The 17,761-nt window shown below is 54.3% G+C and overlaps 1 protein-coding gene across 1 annotated transcript in view; it reads right to left on the bottom strand.

Moving 5' to 3' along the window:
* Nucleotides 1–17,350, bottom strand: part of LOC137438924 (sterile alpha motif domain-containing protein 9-like) — a 69,978-nt gene extending 52,628 nt beyond the window's left edge. The window contains exon 1 of the mRNA XM_078767501.1: nt 17,164–17,350. The gene's annotated coding sequence lies outside the window, so the exon portion shown is untranslated. The remainder of the gene's footprint in view (nt 1–17,163) is intronic.
* Between the last annotated feature and the right edge of the window lie 411 nt (nt 17,351–17,761).

Here is a 17,761-nt window from a genome sequence, read left to right as displayed (position 1 = left end):
AGCCGCGTGAGCCTCCCAGAAGGTAGGCAGTTTAAGAGTCACTGCCGTGTCCATGTCGGTAGGTCACCAGTGAAGGAGCTGTGCTCCAATGCGAGTCGAAAGAATTGACGCGACCAAAGACGGAAATTCGTCCGAGTTGCTTTATTACACGTATCAAACTCGGGTACTCTGAAAAGCCCGTTTATCAGGCAGCAATATATATACACATTTATGCCGGAGCGTTTGCCCGGGAAAAGCGAGACCGGGCATGCCCGTGTGTCAAGGGCGAGTCCTGGAAAGGCGAGTCTGGACATGCCCGGGCGTCCTGGACGCGGCTTGGCAAGTCGAGGCTGGGCGTGCCCGGGCGCTCTGGGCGAGCCCTGGAAAGGCGAGAGCGGGCATGCCCGGACGCTCTGGGCGAGCCCTGGAAAGGCGAGAGCGGGCATGCCCGGGAAAGACGAGACCGGGCGTGCCCGGGAACAGCGAGTCCGGGCATGCCCGGGAGAGGCGCGTCTGGGCCCGTCCGGACGAGCCCGGCATGGCGATTGCGCCCTGGCCACGTCCTGGCAGGTGCAAGGCGATTGTGTACATCCAGCGGGAACCGCTACAATATATAGATACATCTATGATTGCTATAATAGCAGTAGCTGCTGATATATAGATACATCTGAAGCGCAGTGCTACGCGCGCTTACTTGTACAACAAGAAGGAAGCGGACAACGTGGTAAGTTTAATAGTCTTTATTATACGAGCTCAACTGTAGCACTGGAGTGCTCCGGGCTGCGCGCCCGGTGTATATCCCGCGGCCATGCCTACCCCTTGGGCGTGGCCGCCGCCCACTTGGTGCGTGGAATGATGCCCTCACGCCAGTGAGCTTTCGTGTCCGCCACACGCACCCCCCCAGAATTCCCGCACACCTGGAGGGCCAGTTTGCGGGGCAAATGGATGACCCGGCCAAAGCGCCCTCTGGAGACCGGCGGCGTCCGGGGTGCAGGGATGCCAGCTGGGATGCCTCCGGCTGCACCCGGGATGGGTGCAGGACCGGGGGGCGGCGTGCCGGCGGGCCTGGGTGGTGCCGGGGGTCCGCCCGCAGGGGGGCGGCCCCGACGCGGGGGCCGAGCCACCGGCGGTGGGTGGTCCACGTCGAGGTGGGCCGGTTTGAGGCGATCCACCGAGACGTGGTCGGGGGTACTGCCGATGTCCAAGGTGAAATGTTTCACCCCGGTCTCCAGTATGCGGAAAGGCCCGTCGTATGGGGGCCGCAGTGGTGTCCGGTGGGCGTCGTGCCGGACGCAGATGTACTCCGCGGTGCGAAGCTCCGGGGCGACGTGCGTAGGCGGGTGCCCGTGGTGCGCCGTCGGCACCGGGGCGAACCTCCGGGCTGTCTCCTGCAGCGCGGAGCGCTCCTGCGCCGCGGACCATGGTGCCATGGGGTCGGGGAGGAACTCGCCCGGCACCCGCAGCGGTTGTCCGAAGACCAACTCCGCCGCGGATGCGCGCAGGTCGTCCTTGGGCACCGTCCGGAGGCCCAGCAGGACCCAGGGGAGCCTGTCGACCCAGCCGCCGTCGCGGAGGGTGGCTCGGAGCGCGGCCTTCAACGAGTGGTGGAACCGCTCGCACAGGCCGTTGGCCTGGGGGTGGTAGGCCGTGGTTCGGTGCAGCTGGACCCCGAGCCCCCGCGCGACTGCCCCCCAGAGCTCCGAGGTGAACTGGGGGCCGTGGTCGGACGAGATGTCCGTGGGGGCGCCGAACCGGGCGACCCAGGTGGCGATGAACGCCTGTGCGACGTCTGCCGCCGTCGTCGCCGCCAAAGGTACGGCCTCCGGCCACCGGGAGGTGCGGTCTACCATTGTCAGGACATGGGTGAAACCCCGTGAGGGGGGCAGAGGTCCCACCAGATCCACGTGTACGTGGTCGAACCTTCGTTCCGGCACCGTGAACGGGGCCAATGGGGCCTGGGTGTGCCGGTGCACCTTCGCGCGCTGGCACGCGAGGCACGTCCTGGTCCAGCCGCGGACGGCCTTCCGGAGTTGCCATGCCAGACAAACTTGTTGGTGACCAACCTCTGGGAGGCCTTCGTGCCCGGGTGGGACAGGCCGTGGATGGCGTCAAAAACCTGGCGCTGCCAGCCCGCGGGCACGATTGGGCGAGGCCGCCCGAGGGAGACGTCGCACAAGAGGGCCGCGCCGTCGAACGGCACCTTGGTGACGCGGAGGCCCGTGACGGCGGTCCGCAAGGCCTGGACGCCGGGGACCGCCATCCGGGCATAGTCGATGCCAAGGTGGACTGCGTGGGCGACGGACTGGGAAAGGCAATCCGCCACTGGGTTGTCCTTCCCCGCAACATGCCGGATGTCCGTTGTATATTCGGACACGGCCGAGAGGTGACGCTGCTGCCGGGCCGACCACGGCTCGGCGACCTTGCCCATCGCGAAGACCAGTGGCTTGTGGTCGACGAAGGCCGTGAACGCACGGCCCTCGAGCAGATGGCGGAAGTGCCTGACCGCCAGGTGAAGCCCGAGCAACTCGCGGTCGAAGGTACTATAGCAGCGTTCGGGCGGGCGAAGCTGCCGGCTGAAGAACGCCAGCGGTTGCCAAGCACCACACACCCATTGCTCGTGCACCGAACCCACCGCGTAGTCCGAGGCGTCGGTGGTGAGGGCGATCGGTGCATCGGGCGCCGGGTGCGCGAGCATGGTGGCGTTAGCCAAGGCGAGCTTCGTGCCTGCGAATGCCGCGTCCATCTGCTCGGTCCAGGTAACGTCACCTTTGCCCGGCTTCCCTCGGAGGGCCTCGTGCAAGGGGCGCAGGAGCTGGGCGATGCGGGGCAGGAACCGATGGTAAAAGTTTACCATGCCCAGGAACTCCTGGAGCCCCTTGATCGTGCGGGGGCACGGAAACCCCTTCACTGCCTCCACCTTGGCCGGTAGGGGGACGGCCCCGTGCCTGGTGACACGGTGCCCCAAAAGGTCGATGTCGGCGACGCCGAACCGGCACTTGGCGGGGTTCACGATGAGGCCATGCTGGCCCAGACGTTCGAAGAGCGTGCGGAGATGGTGAAGGTGCTCTTCGCGGGACGCGCTGGCGACGAGGATGTCGTCCAGGTACACGTACACGAAATCCAAGTCGCGCAAGACGCTGTCCATTAGTCGCTGGAACGCCTGAGCCGCATTCTTCAAACCGAAGGGCATCCAAAGAAATTCGAAAAGTCCGAACGGCGTGATGACCGCCGTCTCCGGGATGTCCTCCGGCCTGACGGGGACCTGATGGTAGCCGCGTATGAGGTCCACCTTCGAAAAGAAGGACATTCCCGCCAACCGGGCGGAGAAGTCCTGGATGTGGGGGACGGGGTAGCAGTTGGGGGTGGTGGCATCGTTGAGGCGCCGGTAGTCCCAGCACGGTCGCCATCCCCCGCCGGACTTTGGCACGATGTGAAGCGGCGACGCCCAAGCACTCTCAGAGCGCTGCACGATGCCGAGCCGCTCCAGCGTAGCGAACGCCGCTTTAGCTACCGCGAGCTTCGTCGGCTCGAGGCGGCATGCCCAGGCATAGACCGGTTGCCCGGCGGTGGGGATGTGGTGGTCCACCCCGTGCTTGACGGCCCCCGCCAAGAAGGTGGGCCGCATAAGGGCCGGGAAGCTGGCGAGGAGGCGGGTGAAGTCGTCCGCTGCCGGAAGCGTACAAACTAACCTCGCTGGGACCGAACCGCTCAGCAAGCCGCTTGGCGAGCCACTCGGTGAGCCGCTCAGTGAGCCGCTCAATGAGCTGCTCAGCGTGCAAGCCAACGAGCTGAACGTTTCAGCCTGGACGAGACGTCTGTTCTTCACATCTACCAACAACCCGTGTGCACAGAGGAAGTCCACACCGAGCAGTGCCATGGGGACACTAGCGGTTACGAATGTCCACGCGAAGCGTTGCCTTCCGAACCGCAGGGAGAGGCAGCGCTTCCCGAATGTGCGTATGGGTGTTCCGTTCGCGGCAAGCAATGCGGGGCCCCGGCCCGCGGTGTGCTTGTCGGACGTAGAGGCAGGGATAACGCTCACCTCTGCCCCCGTATCGCATATGAAACGGCGCCCGGACAAGGTGTCCGTTATAAAAAGAAGGCTGCCGGAATGGCCGACGCTCAGGGCCGCTACCGAGCGCCGGCTTTGTAGTTTCCCGACTTGCGGAAGGAGCACGGCGGGCAACAATTCCTCGCCTTGTGGCCAAACCTGGCGTGGAAATGGCACCAGGTTTGCGGCAAAGGCGGAGACCGCGGTTTTCGCGGTGGTGGTGGGCGTGGCGTGGCGGTGGCCACACGGCGTGTATCAGCCTCGGGATCCCCAAGGTGTGGTGCATCAGCACCAGGGTCAGCCTCGGGATGCGTGACGGCCGCGCCAAAACTCGCCTGTGTGTCCAAAGCCACGAAGAACCTGTCGGCCTTGGCAGCGAGCGCTCAGGGTTCCGTCGTCACAGAACCGGCCAACGCGAGGCAGACTCATGCCGGCAGCTGGCGTCGAAATAACGCCCGGAAAAGAGCGTTCGGGGTTTCGTCGCCTATCAATGACAGCATATGGTCCATGCGGACCGACGGTCGTGTGTCACCGAGCTCGGGGAGGTCCAGGAGGCGGTCGGCCCGTGCGCCCACCGTGAGGCCGAACGTGGCGAGGAGGAGACGCTTGATCGCCTCGTACCTGCCGTCGGCCGGTGGGTTCCTCAGGACTGACACGAGGCGAGTAGCTGTGACGGGCCCGAGGGAGGCGACCACGTGGCAGTACCTGGTCTCGTCCACCATGATGCCTCGACGTCGGAAATGGGCTTCTGCCTGCAGGAACCAGACTTCGGTTTGCGTCTCCCAGAACTCGGGGAGTTTCATTTGGACCGCGTTGTTTGCCATGGCGATGGCGTATTCGGGTGGTCAGTGACGGCTGACCAGAACGTCGGAGGGTCACCAATGAAGCGCGGTGCTACACGCGCTTACTTGTACAACAAGAAGGAAGCGGACAACGCGGTAAGTTCAAGAGTCTTTATTATCCGAGCTCAACTGTAGCACTGGAGTGCTCCGGGCTGCGCGCCCGGTGTATATCCCGCGGCCACGCCGACCCCTCGGGCGTGGCTGCCGCCCACTTGGTGCGTGGAATGGTGCATGGAATGAGGTGCCACCTCACGCCAGTGAGCTTTCGTGTCCGCCACACATCTATGATTGCTATAATAGCAGTAGCTGCTGATATATAGATACATCTATGAGTGGGATAATAGCAGTCGCTGCTGATATATAGATACATCTATGAGTGCTGTAATAGCAGTAGCTGCTGATAGATAGATACATCTATGAGTGCTGTAATAGCAGTAGCTGCTGATATATAGATACATCTATGAGTGCTATAATAGCAGTAGATGCTGACAGATAGATACATCTATGAGTGCTGTAATAGCAGTAGCTGCTGATATATAGATACATCTATGAGTGCTATAATAGCAGTAGATGCTGACAGATAGATACATCTATGAGTGCTGTAATAGCAGTAGCTGCTGATATATAGATACATCTATGAGTGCTGTAATAGCAGTAGCTGCTGATATATAGATACATCTATGAGTGCTGTAATAGCAGTAGCTGCTGATAGATAGATACATATATGAGTGCTGTAATAGCAATAGCTGCTGATATGTAGATACATCTATGAGTGCTGTAATAGCAGTAGCTGCTGATATATAGATACATCTATGAGTGCTGTAATAGCAGTAGCTGCTGATATATAGATACATCTATGAGTGCTATAATAGCAGTAGCTGCTGATATATAGATACATATATGAGTGCTGTAATAGCAATAGCTGCTGATATGTAGATACATCTATGAGTGCTGTAATAGCAGTAGCTGCTGATATATAGATACATCTATGAGTGCTGTAATAGCAGTAGCTGCTGATATATAGATACATCTATGAGTGCTGTAATAGCAGTAGCTGCTGATAGATAGATTCATCTATGAGTGCTATCATAGCAGTAGCTGCTGATATATAGATACATCTATGAGTGCTGTAATAGCAGTAGCTGCTGATATATAGATACATATATGAGTGCTGTAATAGCAGTAGCTGCTGATATATAGATACATCTATGAGTGCTGTAATAGCAGTAGCTGCTGATAGATAGATACATCTATGAGTGCTGTAATAGCAGTAGCTGGTGATAGATAGATACATCTATGAGTGCTGTAATAGCAGTAGCTGCTGATAGATAGATATATCTATGATTGCTATAATAGCAGTAGCTGCTGATATATAGATACATCTATGATTGCTATAATAGCAGTAGCTGCTGATATATAGATACATCTATGAGTGCGATAATAGCAGTAGCTGCTGATATATAGATACATCTATGAGTGCTGTAATAGCAGTAGCTGCTGATAGATAGATACATCTATGAGTGCTGTAATAGCAGTAGCTGCTGACATATAGATACATCTATGAGTGCTGTAATAGCAGTAGCTGCTGATAGATAGATACATCTATGAGTGCTGTAATAGCAGTAGCTGCTGATAGATAGATACATCTATGAGTGCTGTAATAGCAGTAGCTGCTGATAGATAGATACATCTATGAGTGCTGTAATAGCAGTAGCTGCTGATATATTTATATAGATACATCTATGAGTGCTGTAATAGCAGTAGCTGCTGATATATAGATACATCTATGAGTGCTGTAATAGCAGTAGCTGCTGATATATATATACATCTATGAGTGCTGTAATAGCAGTAGCTGCTGATAGATAGATACATCTATGAGTGCTGTAATAGCAGTAGCTGCTGACAGATAGATACATATATGAGTGCTATAATAGCAGTAGCTGCTGATAGATAGATACATATATGAGTGCTATAATAGCAGTAGCTGCTGATAGATAGATACATCTATGAGTGCTATAATAGCAGTAGCTGCTGATAGATAGATACATCTATGAGTGCTGTAATAGCAGTAGCTGCTGATAGATAGATACATCTATGAGTGCTATAATAGCAGTAGCTGCTGAGTGCTGTAATAGCAGTAGCAGTATAGTAGTAGCAGTAGCAGTAGTAGCGTTACGCGCGCTGCTTGCGAGCAAGGAGGAAGCGGACAAGCGGTAACTTATAAGCGTCTTTATTTGAGGAGCTCACTGTAACACTAGCGCGCTCCGGGCTGTGCGCCCCGTGTATATCCTCAGGCCACGCCTACCCCTCGGGCGTGGCCGCCGCCCACTTGGTGCGCGGAATGATCTCACCACGCCAGTGGGCTTTCGTGTCCGCCACACGCGCCCCCCCAGAATTCCCGCGCACCTGGAGGGCGAGTTTGCGGTAAACGGATGACCCGGCCGAAGCGCCCCCTGGCGATCGGCGGCGTCCGGGGTGCAGGGATGCCAGGTGGGATGCCCCTGGCTGCCCCTGGGATGGGTGCAGGACCGGGGGGCGGTGTGGCGGCAGGGCTGGGTGCTGCCGGGGGTCCGCCCGCAGGGGGGCGGCCCCGACGCGGGGGTCGGGCCACTGGCGGTGGATGGTCCACGTCGAGGTGGGCCGGCTTGAGGCGGTCTACAGAAACGCGGTCAGGAGTACCGCCGATGTCCAGGGTGAAGTGCTTCGCCCCGGTCTCCAGCACGTGGAAAGGCCCGTCATACGGGGGCCGCAGTGGTGTCCGGTGGGCATTGTGGCGGACGAAGACGTACTCCACCGTGCGAAGCTCCGGGGTGACGTGCGTCGGTGGGTGCCCGTGGCATGCCGTTGGCACCGGGGCGAACCTCTGGGCGGTCTCTTGCAGAGCGGATCGCTGCTGTGCCGCGGACCATGGTGCAGTGGATTCGGGGAGGAACTCGCCCGGCACCCGCAGTGGTTGCCCGAAGACCAACTCCGCCACGGATGCGCGCAGGTCCTCCTTGGGCGCCGTCCGGAGGCCCAGCAGGACCCAGGGGAGCCTGTCGACCCAGCCGCCGTCGCGGAGGGTGGCCCGGAGCGCGGCCTTCAATGAGCGGTGAAATCGCTCACACAGGCCGTTAGCCTGGAGGTGGTAGGCCGTGGTTCGGTGCAGCCGGACCCCGAGCCCCTGCGTGACCGCCCCCCAGAGCTCCGAGGTGAACGGGGGGCCGCGGTCGGACGAGATGTCTGAGGGGGCGCCGAACCGGGCGACCCAGGTGGCGATGAAAGCCTGCGCGACGTCCGCCGCCGTCGTCGACGCCAAGGGCACGGCCTCCGGCCACCGGGTGGTGCGGTCCACCATGGTGAGGACGTGTGTGAAACCCCGCGAGGGGGGCAGAGGTCACACCAGGTCCACGTGGACGTGGTCAAACCGGCGTTCCGGCACCGTGAACGGAGCCAACGGGACCTGGGTGTGCCGGTGCACCTTGGCACGCTGGCACGCGAGGCACGTCCTGGCCCAGCCGCGGACGGCCTTCCGGAGGCCATGCCAGACGAACTTGTCGGCGATCAACCTTTGGGAGGCCCTCGCGCCCGGGTGGGACAGGCCGTGGATGGCGTCAAACACCTGGCACTGCCAGCCCACGGGCACGATGGGGCGAGGCCGCCCGAGGGTGACGTCACACAAGAGGGCCGCGCCCGCGCCATCGAACGGCACCTCGGTGACGCAGAGGCCCGTGATGGTGGTCCGCAAGGCCTGGACGTCGGGGTCAGCGGCCTGATCCGCTGCCATCCGGGCATAGTCGATGCCGAGGTGGACTGCGTGGGCGACGGCCCGGGAAAGGCAATCCGCCACCGGGTTGTCCTTCCCCGCGACGTGCCGGATGTCCGTCGTGCACTCGGACACGGCCGAGAGGTGACGCTGCTGCCGGGCCGACCACGGCTCGGTGACTTTGCCCATCGCGTAGAACAGCGGCTTGTGGTCGACGAAGGCCCTGAACGCACGGCCCTCGAGCAGATGGCGGAAGTGCCTGACCGCCAAGTGAAGCCCGAGCAACTCGCGGTCGAAGGTACTGTAACGGCGTTCGGGTGGGCGAAGCTGCCGGCTAAAGAACGACAGCGGTTGCCAAGCTCCACGCACCCATTGCTCATGCACCGCGCCCACCGCATAGTCCGAGGCATCGGTGGTGAGGGCGATCGGTGCATCGGGCGCCGGGTGCGCGAGCACGGTGGCGTTAGCCTAGGCAAGCTTCGCGCCCGTGAACGCCGTGTCCATCTGCTCGGTCCACGTAACGTCGCCTTTGCCCGGCTTACCTCGGAGAGCTTCGTGCAGGGGGCGCAGGAGCTGGGCGATACGGGGCAGGAACCGATGGTAAAAGTTCACCATGCCCAGGAACTCCTCCAGCCCTCTGATCGTGCGGGGGCGCGGAAACCCCTTCACCGCCTCCACCTTGGCCGGCAGGGGGACGGCTCCGTGCCTGGTGACACGGTGCCCCAGAAAATCGATTACGGCAACGCCGAACCGGCACTTTGCGGGGTTCACAATCAGGCCATGCTGGCCCAGGTGTTCGAAGAGCGTGCGGAGGTGGCGTAGGTGCTCTTCGCGGGACGCGCTGGCGACGAGGATATCGTCCAGGTAGACGTAGACAAATCCAAGTCGCGCAGGACGCTGTCCATCAGTTGCTGGAATGCCTGAGCCGCATTCTTCAGACCGAAGGGCATCTGCAGGAACTCGAAGAGTCCGAATGGCGTGATGACCGCCGTCTTCGGGACGTCCTCTGGCCTGACGGGGACCTGATGGTAGCCGCGTATGAGGTCCACCTTCGAGAAGAAGGACATGCCCGCCAAACGGGTGGAAAAGTCCTGAATGTGGGGGACGGGGTAGCGGTCGGGAGTGGTGGCGTCATTGAGACGGCGATAGTCCCCGCACGGTCGCCATCCCCTGCCGGGCTTTGGCACGATGTGCAACGGCGACGCCCAAACACTCTCCGAGCGCCGAACGATGCCGAGTCGCTCCAGGGTAGCGAACGCCGCTTTTGCCACCGCCAGCTTCGTCGGCTCGAGGTGGCGTGCCCGGGCGTAGACCGGTGGCCTGACGGTGGGGATGTGATGGGCCACCCCGTGCTTGACGGCCCCCTCCGAGAAGGTGGGCCGCGTGAGGGCCGGGAAGCCGGCGTTGAGGCGGGTGAATTCGTCCGCTGCCGGAAGCGTACAGATCAACGTGGCCGGAACCGAACCGTTCGGCAAGCCGCTTGGCAAGCCGCTCGGCGAGCTGCTCGATGAGCTGGGCAGTGCACAAGCGAGTGAGCTGAACGTCTCGGCCTGGACAAGACGTCTGCGCTTTACGTCGACCAGGAGCCCATTAGCGCACAGGAAGTCCGCGCCAAGCAGTGCCATGGGCACGTCGGCGGTGACGAACGTCCATCGGAAAACCTGCCCTCCGAACCGCAGAGAGAGGCAGCGTTTTCCGTACGTACGGATGGGCGTCCCGTTCGCGGCAAGCAGCGCGGGGCCCTCGCCCGCGGCGTGCTTGTCTGATGTACCGGTGGGAACGACACTCACCTGCGCTCCCGTGTCGCACAGGTAACGGCGCCCGGATAAGGTGTCCGTTATGAACAGCAGGCTGCTCGAACGGCCGGCGCTCATCGCCACTATGGAGCGCCGGCCCGGGCGTTTCCCGACCTGTTGAAGGAGCATGGCGGATGACACTGCCGAGCCTCGTGGCCGAACTTGGTGTGGAACCAGCACCAGGTGGTGGAGCTGGAGGAGTGCGGCTGGCTCCGCCAGGCCGGTGGAGTTGGCGGTTTTCCCCGTGGTGGCGGTTTTCCCCGCGGCGGTGGGCGGGGCGTGGCGGCGGTCACGAGGTGCGTATCAGCATGCTGCGTATGCTGTGTAAGCTGATGCTGTGGATCAGCATCAGCAGCAGCATCAGCTTCGAGGTCCGTGACGGCCGCACCGACTCTCGCCCGCGTGTCCGAAGCCGCGAAGTACCTGTCCGCCTCGGCTGCCAATGCTCGGGGTTCCATTAGCATGGTCCCGGCCAACGCGAGGCGAACCTGCGCTGGAAGTTGGCGACGGAAAAGCGCCTGGAATAGAGAACCGGGGGCTTCGTCGCCCAACAGTGACAGCATATGGTCCATTCGGACCGATGGGCGCGTGTCGCCGAGCTCGGGGAGATCCAGGAGGCGGTCGGCCCGTGCGTCGTCCGTGAGGCCAAACGTGGCTAGGAGTAGCCGCTTGAGTGCCTCGTACTTGTGGCCGTCCGGTGTGTGGCGAAGGACGGACACAACTCGAGCGGCCGTGCCGGGCCCGAGGGAGGCGACGACGTGGCAGTAGCGCATGTCGTCGTTGGTGAGGCGCCGAAGCTGAAATTGGGCTTCGGCTTGGACGAACCAGACTTCGGCCTGGGCCTCCCAAAATTCGGGAAGTTTAATCGACATTGCGTTGTGGGCCATGGCAACGGCGTCATGTGTGGAAGGATCGCTCCGGCAGATCCAACGTCGAGGGTCACCAGTAAAGCGCGGCGTTACGCGCGCTGCTTGCGAGCAAGGAGGAAGCGGACAAGCGGTAACTTATAAGCGTCTTTATTTGAGGAGCTCACTGTAACACTAGCGCTCCGGGCTGCGCGCCCCGTGTATATCCTCAGGCCATGCCTACCCCTCGGGCGTGGCCGCCGCCCACTTGGTGCGCGGATTGATGTCACCAAGCCAGTGGGCTTTCGTGTCAGCCACACTATAATAGCAGTAGCTGCTGATAGATAGATACATCTATGAGTGCTGTAATAGGAGTAGCTGCTGATAGATAGATACATCTATGAGTGCTATAATAGCAGTAGCTGCTGATTGATAGGTGTATAAACACGAATGTGGAACGCCGGTCAGTAGCTGCTGATATATAGATACATCTATGAGTGCTATAATAGCAGTAGCTGCTGATAGATAGATACATCTATGAGTGCGATAATAGCAGTAGCTGCTGATATTTCGATACATCTATGAGTGCTATAATAGCAGTAGCTGCTGATATATAGATACATCTATGAGTGCGATAATAGCAGTAGCTGCTGATATTTCGATACATCTATGAGTGCTATAATAGCAGTAGCTGCTGATAGATAGATACATCTATGAGTGCTATAATAGCAGTAGCTGCTGATAGATAGATACATCTATGAGTGCTATAATAGCAGTAGCTGCTGATAGATAGATACATCTATGAGTGCTATAATAGCAGTAGCTGCTGATATATAGATACATCTATGAGTGCTATAATAGCAGTAGCTGCTGATATATAGATACATATATGAGTGCTATAATAGCAGTAGCTGCTGATAGATAGATACATCTATGAGTGCTATAATAGCAGAAGCTGCTGACATATAGATACATCTATGAGTGCTATAATAGCAGTAGCTGCTGATAGATAGATACATCTATGAGTGCTATAATAGCAGAAGCTGCTGATATATAGATACATCTATGAGTGCTATAATAGCAGTAGCTGCTGATAGATAGATACATCTATGAGTGCTATAATAGCAGAAGCTGCTGATATATAGATACATCTATGAGTGCTATAATAGCAGTAGCTGCTGATAGATAGATACATCTATGAGTGCTATAATAGCAGTAGCTGCTGATAGATAGATACATCTATGAGTGCTATAATATCATTAGCTGCTGATATATAGATACATCTATGAGTGCTATAATAGCAGTAGCTGCTGATATATAGATACATCTATGAGTGCTATAATAGCAGTAGCTGCTGATATATAGATACATCTATGAGTGCTATAATATCATTAGCTGCTGATAGATAGATACATCTATGAGTGCTATAATATCATTAGCTGCTGATAGATGGACATATAAATGCGAACCAGACATTCTTTTGATGTGGTTAATGTCCTCTTCCATGTCTGCCAAACTGCTCAATATGCATGTACCGGTACCATGAAGTGATATTTCGTGGCGACGAATTCTAGTCAAATATGTATGAATGCTATGGCAATAGCTGCTGATAGATACATGTATGGCAACCGGACATTATTCTTAAAAGCCAAAGTTTTTAAGCAAATATTAAAAGTAAACAGAACTCAATGTGACATAGGTTTCTTTATTTTCTTTATTTGAATCGTATTGTTGGAACCCATCTGTGGATCGGTCCCATCGGCCGATGGGTCTGCGCCATCTGCGGATGTGTTGTTCACCTTGAAGGAATGTGTTGACACCGGTGAGCGTTTACTCACCGGTGAGCGTTTACTGCCGATAACTTTTGCAACAAGTTCATCACAAACTTGACGTTGTCGTATTGTATCCATGTTGAATGCAATGATGGGAATGATTGAAAACGTGACCCAGGCCATATTTATACCATGTATATTCACACGCCAGACACAAGACGTTTTACACAAACACTGAGGGCCTCATAGAATCACATAATGCGTTATTGTGTTTATATAATTGACAATGCCCCGATTACGAAGCCACACCTTCATCTTTAGCTTTGGGGTGATTAAGGCATGCCAGGAATTGCTATATAAACAATGGGGAGCGTTTTTAAATGGAGCGACATCTATCTATAATTCCAGTAATCTCTGTACGTTTGTACGTTTGTACGTTTGTCTGTCTGTGACCGCTGTTTCTCGACAACCACGGGTCCGATATACTTTTAACTTGCCAGGTATATTGCTGGGGACCCGAGGATGTGCCTTTTCAAGGTTTCATATTAATCGGACAATTACTTACCGAGCTATGTACAAAAAACGATTCAACCAATCAGAGAGCAGCGAACGATCGCGTGTGCCGGCGTTGCGAATGGACCAAACCATTCCATGTAAATAGAGGGGGGGGGGGGTTCTGTGGTCGTTGCGAATGGACGAAACCATTTCATGTAAATAGAGGGGGGGGATTGTCACTGTACTCGCAAGCCGTTCGCCGTTCGCTTTGGCGTTGCGAATGGACCAAACCATTTCATGTAAATAGAGGGGGGGGATATAATTTTAGATAGATATATAGTACGGGCATATATATAGTACGGGCATGCCCAAGTTATCTTAAACAAACCACATGTCACGGACTGCTTTATAAACATTTATGACATCAATTGCTTATTTTTAGGTTCAAATAAACATACTCATCCACCATTGATGCATACACATTCCTTCAAGGTGAACAACACATCCGCAGATGGCGCAGACCCATCGGCCGATGGGTCTGCATTGTCATTTCTCGTGCATCCACAGATGGGTCGCCCAAAGGGGTCAGACCCATCGGCCGATGGGACCGATCCACAGATGGGTTCCAACAGTATCAGTGCGTACATACGAAGGTTTGCTAGTTTAGAAATCATAACATGATTCATCATATATGTCCGATCAAGTATATTTAAGAAAAAAACATATTGTGCGTTGAATAATCCATTAAAATTTCACTCTGAAAAAACAAAACAAAAAAAAACCCCTCCCTACCTACCCACTTTTTTGAAAAAAGTGATGATAAACAGGATTTTTTTTTTAACCAGCCTTATGAGGATTTTCCCTGTTTTCCAACCGGGGGAACTTGTTAGCCGATGTCTGTGACTTAGGGGTAGCACTTGGATTCCGGCTCCAGATCGAGTGGCCCGAATAATCCTCTAGGATTCCAAATAATCCTCTTCCTCGGTATAATAAGGGCTCAAAAGGGGGTCCTCATGCTATTCCTGAAACGCAAGTATTCGCCCGACACACTGTCCATATGTGTCCTGCTCTACTGGCAAGAGTTGCAGCTCCAACATGGCTTGCAATTGTGCGAGTATCGCTTTGCGCCGCCTCGCTCTGCAACACACGCACAATTGGTCCCCGCTCTCTTTGTGCACCGACCAAGCCGTCGTGAGAAGAATCGCACCTGGTCCTTCGATAATTCGTTCTGCACTACATGCAGCAACTATAAACGTCGAGAGAAAAACCCGGACACACCGTGCGACAGAGCGCGCGCCGACCCGAAAACGCCGAGAGAGACGCCACGAGCACGGGACCTCGCGATGTATTTATCAGAAATCACTGCAATGTAAAAATTGCACCTCGTTCGTTCCTGGCACAGCAGGAGTACGAAACAAAGGCTCCCTCAGCAGCCGGCGGAGATTTATTTGCACGATTGGGGGGGGAAGAGGGAGGGGGGACTGGACAATTTGGGGGAAAAAAGGTTCTCCTCGATACTGAAACGAAAAACACACAAGCGCACACACACATACACACACACACACACACATACACACACACACACACACACACACACACACACACACACACACACGTACACACACACACACGCACGTACATACACGTACACACGTACACACATACACACATGCACAAACACGCGTGTGCACGCGCACATACACACACACGTACACACACACACACATACACACACATACACACACACACGCACGTACATTCATACACGTACACACACACACACACAAATACATTTTAGGGGTACTGGTGCTGGTGCTGGTCATGGGGGGTGTGGGTTTGAGCTATATCTGTCTGCATGCCAAGATAACAGTACTCCGCACCCATCTCCTTTGTTAAAGCTTTACCAACTGTCAATAAACACTCCTTGATTCTCTGTAATTGGATACCGTGAAATGGGGTGAATAGGGACACAAACTGAAAAAAGTTCGGAAACATTTTCGCTGAAAATTGATAACCATACTGATTTGTTGATATTTGGGTTGAAAGTGTTCTCTTGTTTAAAAAAAAAAAAGCAACTTATAGGCCCTATTAACCCCATATATGGGTTAAATAGGAATAAATAGGATTTTTATGGCTGTCCCTATTCACCCCGTTTTACGGGTGAATAGGGACAGTCACTAATACAAAAAAAAACTAGCGTTACGCCTCGGTCCCCCGTCGGTGAAGTGATGTGAGTTGACAAAGTGGAAGACGCAAGGAGGCCATCTTGGATTTTGACGTGGCGACCCAATTTTCAATAGCGTTCTCCCTTATGCGTAGATACACCCACACACCAGATTAGAAGTTGGTACTTCGCTTATTTTTCAAGATATTCCGCTCACAAGGTTCAGACATACATGGCATCAGACATACATGGCGGCGGCGGGCATCTTGGATTTTGACGTGGGTTGCACCCGCACACCAAATTCGAATGTGGTCCTTCGCTTACGCACGCACGCCCGCACGCACGCCCGCACACACGCACGCCCGCACGCACGCACGCACGGACGGACGGACGGACACACGGACGGAGGGGAAAACCATAGTCCCCCTTTCGCTCCGCGGTGCGACGGGGGACAATAATAATCAAGAAATAGGGACAGTTTGGAGAAACTTTTTATCCCATATTTTTTTTCATTGGCACCGTGGTTTATATTATGGGTGCATATTATGTGCATCCATCTGAGCTATCAATTTAGCAATAAGTTGGAAACTCAGGATTGTTTCTTGATTATTATTTTTTTGTATTAGTGACCGTCCCTATTCACCCGTAAAATGGGGTGAATAGGGACAGCCATAAAAATCCTATTTAACCCATATATGGGGTTAATAGGGACGAAAAGTGGCTTTTTTAAAAAACAAGAGAACACTTTCAACCCAAATATCAACAAATCGGTATGGTTATCAATTTTCAGCGAAAAAAGTTTCCGAACTTTTTTTCAGTTTGTGTCCCTATTCACCTTGCTGTCCCTATTCACCCCATTTCACGGTACCTGATTTACCACCTATTTACTCAAGGTACGACGCACACCAACTTTTTGTTTGCAGGATATCTCAAAAAGTTATGGACAATGGGGATGAAATTTGCTTGACAGTTTTGGTGTGTGACAAGGACGAAATCATTAGATTTTGGTGAAGATCCAAATCCGGATACTACAATTTTGTCAACGAATCTTCACCTTGGAGAGATAGGGACAAAAACTATAGATAACACGATATCTCAAAACGTTGTGGACGGATTCCGCCGAAACTTAATGAACAGGTTGTGTGTGTGACAAGGAAGAATTGACTCCGTTTTGGTGAAGATTTGAATTAGAATCCGTACACGAGAATTTTAAAAGTGATTCTTCACCATTGAGTGAAAGGGTCAGCAGAAACGTTATGTACCATGATGTAAAAAAAAATGGTGGACGAATGACGACAAAATGAAACTATTATTTAAATTATTAATAAAAACCCAACATTTTATCGTATTTTAAAGTTTTAAACACTTAAATTAACTACAACGTACAAGATCATGAACTACCATCAAACATATTTTTCAGCGTCGACTATCATCACAATCCGTTTCAAGGATCTTTTTTTTCTCTGACACTCACAGTTCATGTTGCGACGACCATGTACGGAGCAACCAGGTGTCTGGACGGCCGAAGAAACCAGAGGGGACGATTAAAGAGCGTTTCCAGGAAATTGCTTATTTTGTGACTTTGAGTTGTGACGTATGAACAAGAAAAACAAGTCAAATGCATGGGCGGCCACACGCCAGGACCATGCGAATCATTTCTCATCAGTGACGTCGATGGGTTGTCTTCCTTTTTTTCCCTCCCCAATTTCAAAATGTCTTCACTCTGTGTCTTGTCCAAGATGCCTTCGTTTTGACACATTGTTGAACTTTGTCACAATATTATACACATTTACAAATTCAAAATTGATATTAACTTAAAACTTGCTTCATTACAGGTAATCGTATATTCGTCACTATTGTAAGTTCACAACTACTGTACTGTAATTTGATCAACAATGAAACACGAGATATGAAGATTATCATATTATTACCTTCTAAATAGGAAACGAATTGTCAAGAGGCATCAACTCCCTTCGTTCTTCGTGTAATTGAATATAATTTGTGTGTTCTTCTTATTCTTTGATGACCTGCACCATTATCCCACCTTTTCGACCTGGGTCGGCCGGGGGAAG

The sequence above is a fragment of the Myxine glutinosa genome, chromosome 13 (assembly GCF_964187855.1).
Source record: "Myxine glutinosa chromosome 13, kmMyxGlut1.1, whole genome shotgun sequence".
Classification (NCBI taxonomy): Eukaryota; Metazoa; Chordata; class Myxini; order Myxiniformes; family Myxinidae; genus Myxine; species Myxine glutinosa.
Note: the sequence above shows the minus strand (reverse complement) of the source record. Positions and strands in the feature narration are given on the sequence as shown.